The 15727-nt window shown below is 46.7% G+C and overlaps 1 protein-coding gene across 1 annotated transcript in view; it reads right to left on the bottom strand.

Moving 5' to 3' along the window:
• The window catches only part of ZNRF3 (zinc and ring finger 3), a 146367-nt gene that overhangs the window by 38808 nt on the left and 91832 nt on the right, over window positions 1-15727 (bottom strand). The gene's annotated exons all lie outside the window — the stretch shown is intronic.

The raw sequence follows: 15727 nt of genomic DNA, 5'->3' as shown, positions 1-15727 counted from the left end.
TGCATGTCCTTCCTCATCATCTGAGCGTGCAAACGAGAGAAGTACCATTTCAGATAGTTTTGTAAAAAGGAAAGAGATACAGTTTTTATAGAAGGGGCAAATGAGCAAGAGAAAAAGAGGAGGTACGATCAAAATATTACAAAAGGTAAAGATAGGTAGCAAATTAACAGCTGGAGAAACATCCAATTTCCCACACATGCTCAGGAAGCTCAAGGCAGAAATTAACATCTTGGGCTCCAAGCGAGGGGGGCAGGCTTGACATTTGAAAGGTGAGCTCTCAGAGGACATTCACATTTTACTTCCAGCATCACTGTACAGCAGCCCTCCCAGATGGTTAACATTGATTCTGTCTCTCCAAACAACGTGAGAGGCTCCACTCCTCTGCATTATTCAACAAACAAGCAAAGATGAAAGTCAAACCTGGAGGTGGGGGGTAGGGTGACTGCTCCGGCATCCGTGGTCCTGGGGGAGTGAGCAGATACCCCCTCACCCTGGCTCTGGGGACAGGAAGCCAGTGCCACCTGCCTTGACTCCATTCTCTGCTGACCCCAAAGGCTAACGGAGAAAGTCCCACATGGCCGGCCAGTCCCACGACCTTCCTCAGTCCAAGCCTCCTCTTCCTTCCCCTCTCCTACCCCCAACGAGGCCACCTCTCTTCCAGTTATAAGGGGCTTAGGCTTTGTTCTTTCCTTCAACTTCAGAAAGGCTCCCAAAAGCTCACCACCTGTAATCTCTACATCCCATCCAAATCTAGCAGGGGCACGTGAGACGGGTGTGCACGTGCACTCGCCTGCCCTGTGCACATCCACACGCTCTGCTGAGGGTATTTCTGCGAGGCTGCACAGCCTCACTAGGCAGAGGCAAGGTTTTCCTCCTGGCAAGCGAGGGTCAGAGGCCTGGCTCGGAGGAGCTGCTTATTGTGTGGCCGCCTGGGGCGGGCAGCTCAAGCGCCGGGAGGGGAAAGGTTCCCTTTGAAGCACATGGCGCTGAGCGCTTCCCAGTGACCATGGAAACAGGCGCAGTGGGTTCCCAGCCTGAGAACCAGGGAGAGCAGCCATGATTCAAACACAAAACACACACTGGGTCTGAAAAGCAGACAGGAGGGGCTGGGGTGAGGGGCAGGCGGCTGGGCTGGCAGGAACTGAGCGGCTCCCTGGTAGGAAAATCTGGCCAGTGAAGCCAAGCAGGTTCACAGGGTTTCCTTTTCATTCCCGAGGCTTTCTTCTCGCTCCCGTCACTGCCCCTCGGGTCCTATTCAGCACCTCATCAGATCAGTAGAGCCGGGCCTTTGGCTGGCCTGCTGGCAGCGGGGCCTGGAACCGGGAGGGAGGTGATCAAAGGGGCCGCTGGTGCAGCTACCACCCTCCTCCCGCCAGCTCTCCCGCCCTCTTCGGATGAGGCCCTGCCAAGGTGATCCAGTGGAAGCCACTGGGGGAGGGCAAGGAAGAGAGGGAGTTTTCACGTCTGCCGTTCTGTTAGAAGAGACACAAAGCACAGCTTGAATGGAGGAGACATGCCACTAGCAGGTCAGAGCAACCTCCTTCTGGGATGTCTCTGCTCTTAAACCAGGAGACCCAGAAGCCACCTAGACTGATGCACTTGGGGTGCACCTGGATGCCCAGCCCCCCTGAGACATGCTACTTCCGGGTCCTCTTTTATAGCTGTCCACCTCCTAACCCTCGAGATGGATGAAGTTACACCGAAAAAGTTATCTGAGATGCTATGCCCCGTCTCTTCAGCGTTCCAATTTAAAAGGGGAGAAAAAGCTATCCGGGATTTTTTCAGCAAGGAAGAGGAAGCTATGTGATTAGAATCTGTTAAGGAGGAAAGATCTCTCCCTTACTGATAAGTATCTTTCCTCTCGGGTCAGATGGATCAAAGTCCAACAGCGTCCTACTGGGCACAGGGCCAGGGTCAGTGAGAGAAGCGAGCCCACTTCTCGGCCAGGCCTTGTCGCCACCACCGAGCAGGGGAGGCTTTGGCCCTGACCAGCAGCTCTTGAGGAAGGCAGTGTTTGGACAGGCCTGCAATTTGAAAAGCCCATGAGGTGCGTTCTCCCTTGCTTACCTTTGTTGGGCTGCCAAAATATTTACTTGACTTCTTAACTCTAAATCTCTGAAACACACCTGCATTGCCTAAAACAGGCAATTTTCTTATTTTCTCTCATTCATAGAAGAGAACCCAACCTAAGCAGAGATGACAATAGCAGAGGGGGATAAAGAGGGTGGGGGCCTGGTAAGAGATGCAGCTTTATAGAATACCACCTTCTTAACATAATACAATGCTTAAGAGATGGGTGTATACTGCATTTGTCTTTTTTTTTGGTGGTGGGGTGGGGTTCGTTTGCAGGGCAGTGTGGATAGCTGAAAGCAATTCTACAAGTAATCCTTTTGCAAAACAAACTGATTCTACTTTGACCTTTAGGGAAGAGTCCATTTCCATGTCAAGTAAACATTCTGTGTGGTAGCCAATTGCATCCAGTCTCCTATCTATCGATCAATCGATCTATCCATCTTAACATAATCATGATATAAAGGCTAACTGCACTGTGATATGAGCAGAGGAACTCAAGACTATATAACAGGAAAAATGGGGTGCTTGAACAACAAACAGTATTTGCAGGGTCTTAGATGAATTTCAGATGCTATAAATGACACAGAAATAACTACAAGAACTTTTTTCCCCTTTTCTCGGTGCTTCTGGCCTCATGAGAAAGAACTTCGGAAAAGTCTCAGGTCTAGCAGGCATGAAGTCACTGCACCACCAGCTCCCCTGAAGTCAGGCCTTCCAGACAGGCTGTGGGTTACAGCTAGAACTCAACGGAAGGTCCCTGCACTGCCTGTTGGTGTGCTCTTAGGAGCACAGCATCCTGGTCGATGACCCTCAACCCTGAAGACTGTAGCTACACCCTCTTCTGAGAACAGGGGCGTGGCCATCAGTTAGGGGGAATTATTTTCACAGTCTGGTGCTCATCAGTAAACCTTTGAGAGAAAAATTATTTTGGAAACATTTCAAGATCTTGAGTGTTCTAAAATGGGACCTTTGAGCTATTGTCTTTTCAAAGGCACTAATAGCACAGCGGAGGTGGGAGCCTTACTGACAGCTGTCACTCGCCTACGTTCTTTCTGTAGCATTTCAAAATTGGCTTTTCTTTTCCCTTTATTTTGGTAGACTGTCTTGTCTCCCCTACTTAAACCTGACAGAATATAACCTTAAACCCTACAGAAATCGGGTCCCTAAGTCTGGTCAGCAGGAGTACCCACATTCATGGTCGTTTGCTGGGATGCTAGGAAGTAGCAGGCCAGTCTCTTCCAGAACCATCATTAGCTAAAAAAAGGAGAAGGCTGGGCAGTAGCTCTGCTGCCTTTCCATATATTTAACCCAGCCATTCAGCTACTGAGCTGGAACTGAAGGAGTCTTGACCACTGCATGCCCTGTGCTGGACCAGCCACCTGCCATAGGATACGTGGAGACTGTAGTGGCTCAGATGACCCCGGTGAAATCAAGGGATCTGGAGGGCAGCTCAAGACAAGGACTGGCGACGAAGAGAGACCAGTGCTTCCTGGCCCTCTGTTAGCTTTAAGCTTCTGGAGGGAAAGAGAATAAATTCTTTATTACAAATCCCAGAAGGGCCTTAAATATACGACCATGTAAAATACCACACTAAGGATGACTAGTGGGTCTCAGTGAAAGAATGAGCTTTCCATCCTGTAATACACCACAATGGAAAAGAATATGAAAAAGAATATATATATATATGTATAACTCAATCACTTTGCTGTACAACAGAAATTGATACATTGTAAATCAACTATACTTCAATAAAATTAAAAAAAAAAGAATGAGTTTTCCAATGGTTTCTTAGGCATGACACCAAAAGAAATTAGATCAACTGAACTTTGCTGAAATTTAAACTTTTATGCTTCAAAGGACACTATCAACAAAGTGAAAGAAACCCCACAGAATAGGAGAAAATATTTGCAAATCATGTGTCTGATAAGGGACATGTATCTAGGATACATAAAGAACACTTATAACTCAATAATAAAGAGATAAATTACCAATTAAAAAATGGGCAAAGGATCTGAAGAGATATTTCTCCAAAGAAGATATACAACCCTTCAATAAGCACATGGAAAAGATGTTCAACATCATTAGCCATCAGGGAAATGCAAATCAAAACCACAATGAGATACCACTTCATACCCACTAGGATGGCTGTAATCAAAAAGACAGATAATAACAAGTGTTGGCTAGAATGTGGAGAAATCATACACTGCTGGCGGTAATGTAGAATGTGTGGCCACTTTGGAAAACAGTCTGGCAGTTCTTCAAAGGTTAAACAGTTACCATATGACCTAGCAATTCCACTCTTAGTTATTTACCCAAGAGAAATGAAAACCTATACCTACACAAAATCATGTACACAGGGACTTCCCTGGTGGTCCGGTGGTAAAGAATCCACCTTACGATGCAGGGGAAACGGGTTCGATCCCTGGTCAGGGAACTAGGATCCCACATGCCATGGAGCAACTAAGCCCGCACACCACAACTACTGAGCTCGTGAACCTCAACCAGAGAGCCCACACGCCACAACTACAGAGCCCATGTGCCCTGGAGCCCACGCGCCACAACTAGAGAAGAGAAAACCCACATGCCACAACTAGAGAGAAGCCCGTGCGCCACCATGAAGAGCCCGCGCACCTCAACGAATGTCCCGCATGCTGCCACAAATGTCCCGCATGCTGCAACTAAGACCTGATGCAGCCTAAAATAAATAAATAAAAAAGAAATCTTAAAAAAGAAATCATGTACACAAATGTTCACAGATCATTCTTAGTAACCAAAATGTCCATCAACTGATAAACAAGCAGTAAACACACAATGAACTATTATTTGGCAATAAGAAGAAACGATGTACTGTTGCTTGCTGCAACACGGATGAACCCTGAAAGCATAATGGTAAACAAAAGGAAACAGATACAAAAGACCACGTTCTGCATGATTCCATTTATACGGAATGTCCAGTATGGAAGGGAGATGACGGCTCAGTGGTAAGGGGTTTCTTTTTGGGTTGATGGAAATGTTCAGACATCTGATAAGGGACTTGAATCTATAATATATAAAGAACATGAAAATACTAAAATTGATTGTGGGTGGTAGTTGCACAATTCTATGAATATACTAAAAACCACTGGACACTTAGAAAAAAAGAAGCCTTCATGTGGGAACAATCTGATCAGTCATTTCTGTTCTATTTCTGTATAGAGTCCAATCATCTATTTCTTGAACAGAAATGGGTAGAAAAGTTTTGGTGGTGAAACAATCTTGGGTAACTGAAAGTTGAAATAGGCTTAGTAGTTGGTTTTAACCACAGTATACACCTCCTAATAAAAATTTTGTGTGCGTGCTGGAATGGAGTGAAACTTGAATATGGCATTTACAATAATGAACAGATTCTGAAAGCAGCTCCCCATGCTGACAGAGTTGGGGCAGGGTTATGATATACTCACTAAGTGGGAGAGGATGAGGATTAACTAGGATTCCCTGCTCTAAAGAATACCACAAACAGGCATTTCCTTTGTTGATTTACCGATGGATTAATTCTTTTAAATGTGTTCGCAAGCATATTTCACTTAACTCTGGGACTGTGTTCTAAAACAACAAAAATTAAAACAGTGTGGTATTGGCCCAAAAAGGGATACAGAACCTGACAGTAGGTAACACAGGATGTGATTCTGTTACAGAATTCAGTAGAACAGAATATATTATTTTTAAAAGGAGGAAGATACATAAAATGAAGGCAATGACAACTTTGAGAAAGAGAGAGACTCTACTTAGTCACTCCCTGATATTACACATCAAAATAAATTGAGTGACTTAAAGGTGTAATATATTAAAACCAGTGATCACAGAAAATGCAGAAAAGGCAAAAATGATTCTAAGCTTGCAAGGGAGGGAAGAAAATAATTAAGTTTATAAAAGCAATAGAAGAAATCATGAAGGAGTGATGACTGTGTAAAAATTTTTAAACTTCTGCATGCCAAGACAGCTAAAACAAAAAAAAAGTTAGTAAATAAAAGGGCCAGTTTAAAAATGTTCCAAAATGACAAGGAATTAATGCATTGCTATAAAAAAAACCCTACATTAAGATCCACCCATAAACGAGCAAGGGACCAGAATAGACAATTCACAAGAGAGGAAATTTAATTAGCAGATGGAAAAATGCTTGGCGCTTAATACTTGCTAATAATCAAAGAAATGCGAATGAAAACAATGAAGTACTATTTTTATCTTTCAAACTAGTAAAGAAACATTAACGATAACAGTCAATGTTAGCACTGTTTCTGTGGAAAATGGTTCACTCTTACTTCACTAGTGGCAAGGTAAACTGAGGGAACTTTCCTGAAAAGCAATTTGTAACTGTCTGCACCAAGAATCATTTAAAAAATGTTCATATCCTTTGATCTATAATCTCCTCCTGGAATATTACCATGAGAGAATAATTCAAAGAGGGAAAAAACGCCCAAAAACCCATCTTACATAAAGAAAGCTTTCAGTTTGGTTTCTTTGTAAGGATTAAAAATAAAACAGAAGCAATCTAATTACAGAACCCTGGGGGAATGGTCAACTATATCACGGTATGTTCTATTGTCATGTTATGCAACCAATAAAATGATAGGTTACGAAGATAATAGCAAACTGGTAAAATGACTAGCATATGTTATTAAGTTTGAAAAGGCAGAACAGATGTTCATACCTTCATAACAATTACGTTAAAAATCAGACTCGGGTTCCCTGGAAGACTGGAAGGGAATAAACCAAGATTGACAGTACATGTGTTAAAGGAGCAAAATTAAAGTTGGGTTTTTTCCTTCTACTTTTAAATTCTCCATAATTAATTGTTTCATGCAACAAATATCTACCGAGTGCCCACTATATGTACCAGGCACTGTTCCTGACACTAGGAATATGAGAATTGCACACTTAAAAAAAAAAAAAAAAGACAAAGGGACCAGAAAATTTGTTAGTTACAAAAACAGTAAAATAAGTTAATGCTATAAATTTTGGGTATACCTTTAAAATTAGGGGTTATAAAATATGTTAAGATTCTAGCAACTGAAACTCTAAAAAAAGGAAAAACACTAAGAAAATAACTCACTTAAAAAACCAATCTACTGGGCTTCCCTGGTGGCGCAGTGGTTGAGTCTGCCTGCCAATGCAGGGGACACGGGCTCGAGTCCTGGTCTGGGAAGATCCCACATGCCGCGGAGCAACTAGGCCTGTGAGCCACAATTTCTGAGCCTGCGCATCTGGAACCTGCGCTCCGCAACAAGAGAGGCCGCGATAGCGAGAGGCCCGCGCACCACGATGAAGAGTGGCCCCCGCTTGCCGCAACTAGAGAAAGCCCTCGCACAGAAACGAAGACCCAACACAGCCATAAATAATAAAATAAATAAATAAATAGCATTCCCTTTAAAAAAAAAAAAACACCAATCTACTATGCTTACAAATAGATGAAAAAGAAAGCTTTTGAAGCTAAACACTTTAAAATTTGATTAAGAGCAAGCCAAGGTAACAAAAGTTCCTTGCATATTCCACATTCTTTTCTCTGAGGTTCAGTTAAGAGTTGATACATTTGTGCACATCTATCAGCAACCGGGTAAGGTGTAATAGTGAAGGCCAAGGGCTTTATACATGCCAAGAAACAGCCAAAGTTCTTCAGGCTGACTAGAATTTTATTGCATCCAGCAGTGCATAGAACTACTGTAATGTGTTGATACTCTTATTATTATTATTATTATTTTTTCTTATTATTTTTATAACTAGCAAAAATGATGCAGGATTTAAAGGATTTCAGTATCCCAATTGTTTAGACTGCCTCGAACTTAAAACAGCACAGAAAGTATTAGAACACACAGCCCGAGGTCTGATTTGGAAAATAAGATCACCAAAGCTGAATGCTACCTTTTATCAAATGAAATATGGTGCTTTCTGTAAGGGGAACAAACACAAAAGACAGAGGACGAGGCAAAGAAGTGGCTTTTGTCCGCAGTCTGAGAAGGTCTTGTGAACAAGGTTAGCAGACAAGATCTGGCCAGTATTCCCGTTCCTCCACGTCTTCACCCAATGGGTCTCTCTGCCCAGGTTGGGCACCCAGGTGCCCTCCTGCACAGGTGCAGCTCAAGCGCCCTATACTGTGAGCTGGTCAAACCTCGTGCACAGGTTCTCCACGTAGATCGTTAACCAGTTACGTGCAGTCACTGTCGTGACAGCCCCCCGCCAAATCTGAAATGCCCTTGGATGTGGCCAGAAACGCACTCGAGGGGCAGCCCGCTGCTGCTTATTTGGGTTAATTCACGCACACAGCCAGGTGTGTACAAGACCCCTCTCTCTGAGAACCTTGAGCAGATGGGACTTTGGGGCTTATCTCCAGGTATGAGAGATTCAGGTCACCTGACTTGGGACTGGTACTATACATATTATCATGACTTAATATGTTAGGTTTTAACTTCGTTTATTATTCAAAATGGCCTCTCAAAAGTCGACAAGGTCATCAGCTGTTTTTGATGGTCTTTCTGCTGGCCCGTCACACCAGTCCTAGTCTCCTAGGACAGCCTCATTTGTGGCCCCTGCTCTATTGAGAGCCTGGCTCAATCAGAGGGGACAATGGCCAGAAGGAGTGTTGTGAGCCAGGCTTCCCCTAGTCTGGGGAGATGGCCATCAGCCTGTGCTCCTTGGGTTGGCAGAAACATTATTTGTTCTATTCACTCGCTCTATCTTCAAAACTCCCTTAAGTCTTTCAGAGGATTTCAAATAATGGTTTCAGTTAGCGTTTTATAGCTGAAAATGTCTCAGACCTAGTTTAAGAAAAAGTCTTGGGCTTAATATAGCCTTTTAACCAAGAGGTTCTTGGAAGATTTAGGCATAGAAGAAAAGCATCAGATTAAAAGTTTGTGACTTCCAAATCAGACACATGACCTTAGAAGAAAAGTGGTATTCCCCGAGTTTTTCCTTTTTCCATTCATATCATGTCAATCTTTTCCTCCTGATCTGATTTCTTTCACTAAGTTCCTTTCTTGCTTTCCTTTTTAACCAAATATGGGAGTTATTTACCCAAGTACTCCTTAAAATAAATCTGAAGAGCCTTCCAAACTTCCTCTCCAACCAGAAACCCACCTCACCTCAGGAGTATGTTTAGAGAAGGGAGGAAATTGGTATTTGTTGAGTATTCACACACTCCGAGAACTCTACACACATCATTTTTTAATTGTCACAACTATCTTTACAGAGGGCAATATGGAGAAACGAAGACAAAGAGAGGTTAACTGGCCTAAAGTGAGGAGCGCAGAGGACTGCAGGGAGCCCAGATCGTGAAGCCACGCGGCATAGTTGCAAACTGTGCTCCCTGCACTCCTCACGTGGAAACACAAACGCACTCTAACATTGATCGTGTACTTCAACGAACACACCACAGGACACCGTGAACCTGTCTCTGTACTGGAGGCCAGCAGGGCAGAGAAGCAAAGGATGAAGGAGGAAGTGGAATTTAAGGTCTTCTTAGGGAGAGAAAACGTGTCACAGAAAGACAGGGATTCTCAATGGTGACACTACTGACATTGGGGCCAGAATGTTCTTTGTTGTAGGGGGGGCTGGCCTGTGCCGTGTAGGGTGTTGAGCAGCAGCCCCACCCCCATCCTCTCCTGGATATTTTTGTCTGAAAACCAAAAATGTCTCCAGATATTGCCAAATGTCCCCTGGGGCAGTGTGTGTGTGTGTGTGTGTGTGTGTGTGTGTGTGTGTGTGCGCGCGTGCGCGCGCACACATGCTATGTACGCCCCCAGTTGAGAACCGCTGCAATAAGACGCCTCGGGTAACATGCTCTGGGAAGGTGTGACACAGGTAAGTGTCCCAAGCACAGGTGCTCCCAAGGATACCACGGCAATGAGCTGCGGGTAGTCACAGTACCCTGAGCTCAGGTGTGTGGCAAATATCACACTCACTTCCCTGCCTCAAGAGTCCAATGCCTGTGACGGGGGCAGCTGCTCTGAGACCCTGCTCCAGTCAGCCACCACCTTCCTTTCAAGTCAGACTCTAAGATTTTAGTCCCACCATCGCTCTTGAGACAGAGCGGGGAATCTCATTCTCAGGAGCGCTAGGCTGGGCTCGGCCTAAGGGCTGGGGGACCCAATACTGTAGGAAACACCCATCTGTGACCAAACCCTGAACGAGAAGGGCACGACGAGCCCCCCGCTCCCTCCACCACCGCCCATCTCCAGAACTTTTCCACCTCCTCCTGAAACTCCAGCCCTGTTAAACTCTAATTCCTCATTCTCCCCTTCCCGCAGCCCTGGCAACCTCCACTCTATTTTCTGTCTCTAAGGATCTGACTACTTAAGTAACAGCACTGTGAGTGCTGAAAGAAACTGAAGGATAATAAGGGAGGGAGGGAGGGAGGGAGAGAGGATGGGCACCAAGAGCTGCTAATTTGTGTTTCCAGCCACGCGTGAACCTGACACACACTCTCTCCCTGAGGTGCCTCGAGGTTCCTGTCTCCAGAGGTGGAAACGGGCAGAGGGGTTCAGGGACCATCCCAGGTCACATGGATTAAAGGGCTGGAACTGGGGTTTAAATTCAGGTTAGTTTGATGACTAAACCCCAGTCTTAACCATTATGTGTTCCCTCTCCTCCCAACCATCCTGAAAAAATTAAATTCCTTTGATTCTGTTTTCTGCCTTGCGGTCACTTTGGTCACTAAGGTCTTTGTTCTCTTTGAAGAAGTTACCTAGGCACTCCGAGGGCTGGATGTGGGTCGGTGGAGTGAACGCAAGGGTTCAGTTCTCCACTGACCACCCCCCAACCCGCCACCGGGTTGCGCACTGCTCATCAGAAGAGCCAGGACTGCCGAGCTGCTCCCCGCCTCACAGGCACGGCGGTTCCCGGCAGTGTCCACCTGCCGTGCGCTCGGCCAGGCTGCTGCCACAGGTGGAAACAGGAGAGGCAAGATGAAGAGCCAGGAAATCTGAAGGCGAACGCGAGGTGTCCTTGGCAACGTCACTGGCTAGAGCCTCACCAAAGCGTTCAAGAGACTTGACGTCTGGGCCCATTCAGCTCCAGAAGCACCCACCAGCAGAGTACCCTGACCCTCCCCTCTCCCACCAGCCTAGACACACTGCCCAATGAACATCCCCACAACCTTCAGTGGCTCCCAGCTTCCTGGGGGATGAAGATGAAACTCCTGCATCTGAAACCCTCTTCCTGCCCCAGCAACTTTCAACGCCCCCCTGAGGAACTTGCTCCCGTTCTTCCCGCCCTCTTCCTGGAGGTTACGCGCCCGCCTCATAGCCCCAACCCCTCCGGCCCCGGGGACGTGCTTCTCCTCACTCACAACAACCACCGTCTGTGCCAGGGACTGGCCCTCGGTTCAGGGCAAGAGGAAGTGACTCTTGCCAGCACACAGGAACCAGAGCAGGCCCTTCCAAGTGGCGCCTCTCTGACCGACCTGGGATAAACTGAGGCCACCGCCCAGCGGCTTGTGAGTGCACACGTGACTGGGTGACTGAGGGGGCTGCTTGGGGACGGTAGGCCAGCACTGTCCCCACCAGCTTCCTTCTGGAAGGCACACCTTCCACCCATGCCGCACACACGGCTGGGCAGTTGCAGTGTGCTCCCAGCCCCGGATCACAGCTGACCAGACTACAGGTGAGCACCTGATCCAAGATGGGCCACTAAATCCCTTTTCTGGAATCCTTTAGACTTGAAACCAAGAGTGACAGGCCAAGGGATATTGGGGTGCTGTCCCCGACCAAGGAGGTGTTGGGGGGGTGGGGAATAATGCAGATTCCCAGAAGACCTAAGCCCTGCTGTTGGCGATTCCAGAGGAGCAGCAGCGCCCCCATCACGGGCTCCCTGACGACACTCAGGAGCTTCCAGAGCGGATTCCGCTTTCGGCTCAACACAGCTCAAGCACGGTTTCTATTCAATGCGACCAACGGTCCTTGCCCAGCCAATGACTACTGAAAGGCACCCGATTTTTATCTAGAAAAACCGGCAAAGGCAAAAGGAGGCAGGAGGAAGAAACCAGCGCTGATGCTGCGGCATGACAGTCCTGATCTCAGATTTCGGCTCAGCAATTGGGAGCCTTTGGATCTCAGGTTAGGTTGAGATCTCCTCATCGTAAAATGGGAATCTGGACACGGTCCCAGAGTTGGCCTGACAACGAGAGGAGACGCTGCTCGGAAAGCTCTCGGCATTCGGCGAGCACCCACCACACGAGGGCTGCTCTTACACTCTTGCCGGCGTCCCCCGAGAGCCAGGCTCTGTATTCAGGGCCCCTCGCAGTACCCCCAACACAGTTACAAGGGCAGCATGAGCCCCAAGAACTGAAGTGACCTTCCCGAGGTCACTCAGCCAAAGCTGCATCTCTTTGACCTAAATCCCTTGTTTTTCTTGTCTTTCTACTAACTTTCTGCTCTCCTCCTAAGGACTGGCAAGAGCCAATTTCATGCCTGTTGTCCATCCTGCCCTTCAAAACCCTCCCTACGAGTCCACTCCAGCGTGGGGTGTGAGGGAGGGAGGCTGGTTTTCTTCCACGTTTGGTGAATCTGGGCCGGGCGGGCTGTGTTAGATCTGAGCACGTCTTGTGTGTTCCCTGCCACAAGGCTCTCCATGAGGTGGAAGAGTCATAAGAACCACGGCTATTAAAGTTGACCTTCCAATGTCTTACCAATCCCGTAAGATGCTTAAATAATAAACAGTTTGAACTGAAGGGTTAAAATGCCTGAGGCATAAACAGACTCCTGCACTTTGGGGATGGTTTAAGACCCTTACTTTCAAAAGCAAGCTGCTCAGTAATGTCTATTTTTTTCTGTTTCAATCTCCGAGGACGTAAACTGTTACAGGTTAACAGAGCCTTTCAAGGCTGCACCTAGAAATCCCCGAAAACTAGAATATCAAGGGGAGATTTTTAATATGATACAGAAGTTCAAAACGTTAGACAATCAAGGAGCCCAGAACAGCCTCTTCACATGAAGTGGAAAAGAAAGGCCCAGAAAGCGGAAGGGATTTGCCCAGGGCCTGGCCTGGTGCCCTGGCCTGCTATGTTCTGGGGGAGCTCACCCCCACCCCAACTCTGCCCCCCTAGCTGATCCGACTGTCTGCCCTGACTCCTCCAGAATCAAAAAGATCATAAGGAGGGGATCATAAATCATTTTTCTCTCATGAGTTTATAGTGTTCCTTTTTTGAGGAGTTCAAAAGCACTCAGTAATAAACCGAGGTGATGAGTTTATGTCTTTCCCTTTTAAAATGAAACTTTATTTGAACTCCTGGAGAGGCATTTACGTTTTCTTAATTTAGGACATTCCTCTGTTATTTTCAACATTTCACCCCATGGCACTTTCTGTGGGCAGGTGGGTGATGGGGGTTAGGTGATGGGGGAGGGAGAGGGGTCTGCGTCTGGCCCTCCCCCTTCTCCCCCAGGCTCCTCCAAACGCCTGACAGCATCCTCCCCCCGTCTATGGTTTTCAACAAGTCTCAACATCTACACGGAGGAGGAGTCCCTCCCCCACCCCCACGGGGACTTGGTTGTAGCGTCTTACTTTTGTGCTTCTCTTAGCTGCCCACCTCCTTCTTGCCTTCACCACTAAGGGCAAAGAAAGGGTAGAAAACCATGCTGTGTGTCTGCAGGCGAGCAGGCCGCCCATGAGGACCACTTTGCTCTTCCTACCCTAGCCTCTTGCCACTGCACTTGGGGGCTCAGGAAGAAAGAAAACACAGTTAGCGAAGTTAATAAAATTGAAGCTGGAAACAACTGCACTTAAGAACAAGGTGAGAGAGCAGAAGAGAGGGAGGGAGAAAGAGGAAGAGGAAGGAGAGGGAGAGATGCCTGACTCTTTGTTCCTCCTGTACCAACCCAGGTTTTAAGCAAAAGCTAAACCGTCTTGCTTCGTCTGGCCCAAGCGGGTTGGTTAATGATTTTATTCAGGTGTTAAGCCAAATTTCAGTAATTAACCACGTGCAAATACGGCCTGGCCACCACCACAGCCTCTCCAAACAGAAACATGTTTCTCCAAACATGGAGAAACATGGAGCAGGGTGCTGCTTCTTAGCAGGTACAACCACGTGCTTAGCTCCCGGGCCCCTGCATTCAATAAACACTTGGTGAATGAATAAACTCAAGAAATACTTAATGAGGCAATATATGTTGAGGGTTTTTTTATTCCCTCTGGCTTCACAGGCCGGCAGGCCAAACCATACAGAACTCTTCAAGTCAAACCACTATATGGTTGTCCCAGGCGGAGGAGGAGCAGTTGGGTTCCCTGAGGGACTTCAACACCACTAGGCCATGGGAGAACAGGGGGTGTCCCCGAGGGGCCCTGTTCCAACCCATTTACAGACATGACAGACGCGTAGGTGGAGACCCACTGGACTGGGGCAAAGCAAAATTAAGCCAAGCTGCTGAGCCCTGCGTAGCAGCAGCTTAAGTACAGGAGAAAATATTCTATTAGGAGAGTGCTACCTACAAGGAAAGCACTGTTCCTAATCTTTGGATGGAGCTGGCATTTCTCCTAGGAAAACACTAACATATTCTCAAGGGGGTCACTGCTCTCTGAGCATCATTAGGCAGCTCTGGCCAACTATTTAAATGACGAAGTATCGGGGCCTGGGCTGCCTAAAACACGTTGATTGAACTTTGGGAATTATAAACCAAACAGGTAATAGTCCCTGTGGTTTTTTGTTTTTTGTTTTTGTCTTGTTTTTTTTTTCTTCTCCTTCTATAAAAGGGCAGGGGAACTTGAGAAGTGGTGGGAAGCTACTCAGAAGACAAGTGGGACACAAACATCACAGATTAGATCCATGAGGGTCTCCTGGGCCAAAAGCCTTTCAGGAGACACCGGCTGGGACAGCTTTGACTGTGGGAAAGGCTCCCTACATCAAAACCACCTCTTCTCTGGCCTGAATCTCCTCCAGAGGTCAGAACCAGGACTTTTTTCCTCCCAGCTGTCTCTCCATGATACTTAGAACAGCAGCTTCTGAGAATATAAAAAATACCCAGGCAATAACACTACCCTTAGGATATACTATCTTTCCTCCAACCAAAATTCTAACAACTTTCTCCAAACCTTTCCCTTTAACAAAATGATCCAGTTTAAAACAGGTGGTTGGGACTTCCCTGGGGGCACAGTGGTTAAGAATCCACCTGCCAATGCAGGGGACACGGGTTCAAGCCCTGGTCCAGGAAGATCCCACATGTTGCAGAGCAACTAAGCCCGTGTGCCACAACTACTGAGCCCGCGTGCTGCAACTACTGAAGCCCGCGCCTAGAGCCGGTGCTCCGCAACAAAAGAGGCAACCAGAGTGAGAAGACCGCGCACCACAACGAAGAGCAGCCCCCGCTCACTGCAACCAGAGAAAGCCTGTGCGCGGCAACGAAGACCCAATGCAGCCAAAAATAAATAATTAAAAAAAAAAAAAACAGGTTGCTATCTGTCATATTTTAAGATCACTGACAGATGGTTTTCCAAAGTACGTGTATTTCTGTCTTTTATCTTATACTGCAGCCAGAGGTAATGCTGACCCTTGAGGCTAAGAAAGTTTTTTTTTTTAGTACTTCTAAACGGAATAACAATAGCCAATGGCAGTAAACATTTCTGGAGAGCTTCCTCTGCTAGACGTTTGTATCTCATCTCACCTGCTAACCATCCTATGAGGTAAGGTCTAATACAG

The sequence above is a fragment of the Balaenoptera acutorostrata genome, chromosome 13 (genome assembly GCF_949987535.1).
Source record: "Balaenoptera acutorostrata chromosome 13, mBalAcu1.1, whole genome shotgun sequence".
Taxonomy (NCBI): Eukaryota; Metazoa; Chordata; class Mammalia; order Artiodactyla; family Balaenopteridae; genus Balaenoptera; species Balaenoptera acutorostrata.
The sequence above is the reverse complement of the archived record's forward strand: the minus strand, read 5'-3'. Positions and strand labels throughout refer to the sequence as shown.